Here is a 5744-nt window from a genome sequence, read left to right on the forward strand (position 1 = left end):
ACACTGTGTTGGTTTATAATCTTTAATCTGACTCTTCATGTCGTCACTGAAGACAAACGCTTGTTTTCTCTATAGCAGTGATGTTATATTAAGACTCAGTGAATTCTGCTCTCACACTGAATGTCTGTGTGTACTGTATTTTATGTCATTTTTATATCTGTTACATGATAAAACCACAGCTAAAAACCACAGCTTTCTCAAAGTTATGAACAAACGTTTGTTCAGAGTTATATACTATACTATATACTATATATACTATACTAGACCGCAACTTGTCTTTCGAAAATCATATTTCATATGTTACAAGAACTGCCTTTTTCCACCTTAGAAACATTGCTAAATTACGTAACATGCTATCTGTTTCTGATGCAGAAAAGTTAGTTCATGCATTCATGACCTCGAGACTAGATTACTGTAATGCTTTATTAGCTGGTTGTCCTGCATCCTCAATAAACAAGCTACAGTTAGTGCAAAATGCAGCCGCTAGAGTTCTTACTAGATCAAGAAAATATGATCATATAACACCGATTTTATCATCTCTGCACTGGTTACCTATCAAGTTCCGTATCAATTACAAAGTACTACTACTGACCTATAAAGCCCTAAATGGTTTAGCTCCTGTGTATTTAATGGACCTTCTATCGCCCTACAATCCATCGCGTTCTTTAAGATCACTAAATTCGAGGCTTCTGGTCATTCCTAGGATATCTAAGTCCACTAAAGGAGGGAGGGCGTTCTCACATTTAGCTCCTAAACTCTGGAATAGCCTTCCTGATATTGTTCGTTGCTCAGACTCGCTGTCCCAGTTCAAAACTAGATTAAAGACGCATCTTTTTAGCCAAGCATTCACATAATGCTTACCTTTTATAATACTGTTGAATCAGATCGAATGCATTATTATTATGAACAGCAGCTACGCTAATTATTTCCCATCTGCTTTTCTGCTGTTATCTCGGGACGCTAGTCGAGGTAAATAGCGTTCGTCAGCTCCAGTTTGTATCCAGACTCTCACGGAGACTTCAGATGCACCAACACCTGCGATGAGACGACTCGACGCCGGCGATATGTTATCCCCTATATTAATACATGATTAACTAACTGTATTTTTCTATGTACATTTCTGAAATGCACTTTCTGTAAAGCTGCTTTGAAACAATATGTATTGTGAAAAGCGCTATACAAATAAATTTTGAATTATAGTAATGTTCTCAAAACATTATTTATTTATCGTTCATGGAACGTTTTTCTGAAATGTTTCACTTGGATGTCTTTCTAGTGTTTTTTAAAAATGTTCAACATTCAAAAGTAACTTTCCCATTTAAACATTTAAAAAACTGGATGTTCTGAAAGTTCAGAGTACATTCAGAAATAATATTTTCATATCTTAATGGGAACGTCAGCAAAACATTCTTAGTGCATTTCTTTGTTGAACTGAGTTTTATGGCGACTTCTTGAAGGAACACTTCACCCATTTCAACATTAATCTTTATTGAAAGTGGGTCATATATGTAGTCGAAATGTAAAAGAAATTTTGAATTTGGTGCCCTCTTGACCGAGAAAAGACAGAAAATAACTTTAGGGCGCATTTGTATGAAAGACAACAACTCCCACAATGCACCACATTGCACAGCTCCGCAAGCCACTCCCACTAATCCAGAACAGCGCAAACATCAGATAAATCACTCGTCTACAAGGCTAACGTTAGCTGCCACCAGAGTTAGAAATTCATTTCACACAAAATGTCTAGTTAGTTGGCTGTGGCGAGCAGGACGAGGGCGAGGGACGTGAGAGCAGCGCGAGGCCGGTGGCGTGAGTGATAATGATCGACATCTGTAAGACGCACCGGTCTCTCTCGCGTCTCACCGAGGAGCGGACGCATAAAACGAGGAGCGACAGGGCAGATCGAGAGAGGAACAGGCCTGGTTTGGTTTTATGGTGTGTTTTGTTTCTGTTGTGTGTGGCCAGCAGTGAGGGGCTGCTGGCTTATACTTTTGTTTTGTATTTGTTTATTTTACTATTAAAATGTTTAAATGTTCGCCGATTCCCGTCTCATTCTTCCCACAACAACGAACCCCGTTACATTGGCAAACTCATTAGCGAATTACTCCTCGTTTGTATTTCTTTCTATATGGTGAATTATTGCATGATACCTGGATGTTCAGTCAGAACATATGCGGTGCGACACTAGGATGGTTCACATCACAACACAAACGTCTGTGTGCTCGTCTGATCCAGAGATTTCGTCCAGGAGAAATTGCGATCGTTGAAATTCTCTGCAGCAGATGGACTCTGTCCGTAGCGCACAGCGAGAGCACAGGCACCAGCGGTCCGCCCAGCTCGAGCCAGTCCGGGCTCCTCGTCCGCTCCAGTCCGCCCAGCTCGAGCCAGTCCGGGCTCCTCGTCCGCCTCCTGTTCCTCCATCAGCCTCAGCTGCTCTTCACTATATTGCGGATCGTAAAGATAGCCACGAACACCGGATTCGAGCAGCAGAATTTCAAAATCCTCTTCTTCCATATCATGTTTAGTTTCCTCCGTCATTGTCGTAACTTCCTATATCCACAGCGCTTGTTAGCTTAGCTTATAAACAAGATGGCGGATATTGCTTTCAGTATCTGCAAGGGAAGTCCCACCCACTGATCTGTGATAGCTCTGTAGCGTGAGTGAGTTCCACACCCTGAATAAATGATGAGCTTGTGTTTGTAGTCTCTACACTTTTCAATGAAATTTATCTTCCGTCCTATCGTGACGCAAAATGACGATATTTACGTCACGATAGGACGGAAGTAAAACACTTAAATCCTTTTTTCTCCCATCTCAGAAAAAAAAAACAAGCAAAATTCCACCATCATTATAATATATGACTGTGTTTCTAACAATACAAACCTTAATGCAAATGGGTGAAGTGACCCTTTAAGATGCTTTACTGTAGCCTACATGTGATTTACTAAATGCTGGTCAAAACATCGGTTTGTTTACATTTATACTGTTGTTTTATGCTTCATAATTGTGTTATTGTTGAGTTTTCTCTGACTAATGAACACATATAGTGTAATATAAAACGGTTAGTTCCAATCCTTGATTCTTATTGGTCAATAGCTGTGCTTTATTCACGATAAAACACGGCTATGACCGCTTCATCCAACGGTTATATATTTATCACTGCGCAACACTGCGGTTCCTATGTTGTTTCTATTTGAGCTTTCCTGCATTTTACACATTGGAACGTTGTTGCTGTTCACGGTCAGGGACTATTTTTTTTTCTAGCGGAAGGAAGGCTTTTAGTGATTTTACTTCATGAAAGTTGCACTTTTTTCTTACTTTAATATTTTTATTGTGTGGTAACCGTTTTATAAAGTGTGAGTGCCTGCAACCCCTTCAGACGTTACTTATTCACGATACAGCATTTGCCTCGAGGACCTTATTGCTTATAACACACTCTCTATGATGCTGTATGATTGACACATATAGTGTAATAACACACTCTCTATGATGCTGTATGATTGACACTTCTCTTCTTATGAGCATTAACAGTGGAAAAGTGCACAAGTTTAGTTTATGATGAAAAGTTTGAAGCCACAGTTTACTACAAAATGTGACAGAAATGAGCTTTATTATTATTAATCTATAATAATATATCTAATCTATTATTAGACTAAATCTTTAGACAAATATTCTTCAAGTATATACCTCGCCAATAATTGATGTGTCTATAAATGATTTGTTCCTGATCTCAGATCAGTTGAATTCATTTGTACACATTTCATGACACATTTATATAATAAAAAGGAAAAGTTGTATTTAAAAGTCTATTATTGGTCTGATTAATCAAGCTGTCTATAAAACAAACAATACAAACCCTACAATTTAATAAAATAACACATATTTAAAGATAGACAAAATGAAATGCATTAAACTGATTACAGCTTTAATTAAACATTAGCAGTTGGTTTGCAGAATCAGTGAATCATTTTATGAAGGAAGAGATTCAATCGATTTAAAGCACCATAAAGCTTCTTTTCTCCCATTACCAGAGCTTAGTCATCCATAACAAGTGATTTAAAATAACTGAATTATATTTTTAATATAGCATTTTTCATGTTTAACTTAAATCAATGTAATCCATCTCTTCTATCATGTCCTCTTTAATCTTGGTTGTTGGATCAGAAGGTCGATGTGCTAAGTCGTAACAGCGGCTGCACATTTCACACACACGCGTGATCAGACCAATCATCACTTTATAAGAACCAGAAGGATCAGTGAGTGGAAGGTCATTGATTTGATCATATTCGAGCTACAGGCTTTCTGTGCGCTGTTACAAACTGAAGTCTCGGCTTTCCTTTAACATTTGATAAATATTGTCATATATCAGTGATATAAGCTAGTTTCTCTATATGTAATGATAGTAGTGTGTATATATGAACATATAATGCAGAGTTAGCGAGTATTTAATCATATTCATGAGAGGAGCATGCTGGGAACTTGTCATTGGTCGGCTCCTCGACCCTTTACACTTTACTGGACAAAACGTGGTCATGTGACTGAAGGCTCCAGGAAGTTTTCGAAGCACCTCATTAATATTCATGAGCACGCCTCTGCCATAGGCTAGTCGAGGGCGCTGAACCGAGCCGAGTGATTTATATCTCCATGGCTGCTCTTTTAGTTACAAAATGCTGCGGTATCTTCGTGTGTTGTTCGTCTGCACGCTATTAGTCTTCTGCTCAGTGCTCTACATATTTAATCAGCCGGTGTCGTCACTGGAGAGCGCGAATCAACGCATGATGACAGGTATGTAAACAAAACATCTCGGGTTACGAGTGTAATCATGGTTCCCTGAGAAGGGGAACGAGACACCAAGGGGGTAATCCACCAGCTGGAAACTGAAGTCTCCCCGGGGGCCGCCATTGGCTAACAAGCCTTCACCTGCTGTTAGCATTCCATTGACTCCCATTCATTTTGGCGTCACTTTGACAGCGAATAACTTTACATCTGAGGCGTTTAAAGACTCCATTTGTCCATTATTTATTTCTAAAGAAACACGACAATGTATAAAGGGCTCCATTACCTTGTATCTTACGTTATGGCCCGTAGAAGCAGTTTTTGTATAAATAGGCTAGCGATTGCGTAATAACACGCGACACTCTGTCGCACAGTAGAGAAATTACCGTATAGACAGATGTAGAAGCTCGCGCACAATCGGGGGACGTGGAGGTATAAAGTCAAGGGAGAAGCCCATAGAGAGTCATAAAGTTGCTCCTGCTGCTCATGGACAGCTAATACTCACGATCTCCGGCTCTGTGAGATCCGGAAGGGAATGATTCAGATTCCTCTTGGCACAGCTACTAGAAGACTTACAACTGTGAGACAGGTTGCTCACGTCACATCTCCGTCGTCAATCTCAGTTTGAGCCTGCGCAGTTCGCTTGGCAATCAGGAAGTGAGTGCTTCTAATTGACTTCACTTTTCTCCGTTGAAGTCTATGGGGTCGCTGTGTCCATTTCTTTTACTGTCTATGCGAGACACTAGGACGCTAATGGGGAACGCCTCCGGCATGAACGTGTCAGAACACAACAATAACATTGGCCGGCAACAGCCTATGACATCACTTTAATTTTTTTCCCAAATATATATATATATTTGTACTACATATCCCACAATTCCAAGCAAACTACACTACTAAATCTAGTGCACTACATTACCCATGTAATCCCCCTGGTCAGACCTCACTTCCTTCCTTTGTTATTTGTG

The 5744-nt window shown here is 39.7% G+C and overlaps 1 non-coding gene across 1 annotated transcript; it reads right to left on the reverse strand.

Annotated features, from left to right (window-relative positions):
- Positions 1 to 4158: 4158 nt before the first annotated feature.
- LOC130086535 (small nucleolar RNA U13) lies at positions 4159 to 4254 on the reverse strand. The gene has a single exon (XR_008807227.1). It is a non-coding gene; the product is annotated as a small nucleolar RNA U13 (small nucleolar RNA).
- Between the last annotated feature and the right edge of the window lie 1490 nt (positions 4255 to 5744).

The sequence above is a fragment of the Rhinichthys klamathensis genome, unplaced genomic scaffold (genome assembly GCF_029890125.1).
Source record: "Rhinichthys klamathensis goyatoka isolate OS25496 unplaced genomic scaffold, OSU_Roscu_1.1 h1tg000096l_1, whole genome shotgun sequence".
In the NCBI taxonomy this organism is placed as follows: Eukaryota; Metazoa; Chordata; class Actinopteri; order Cypriniformes; family Leuciscidae; genus Rhinichthys; species Rhinichthys klamathensis.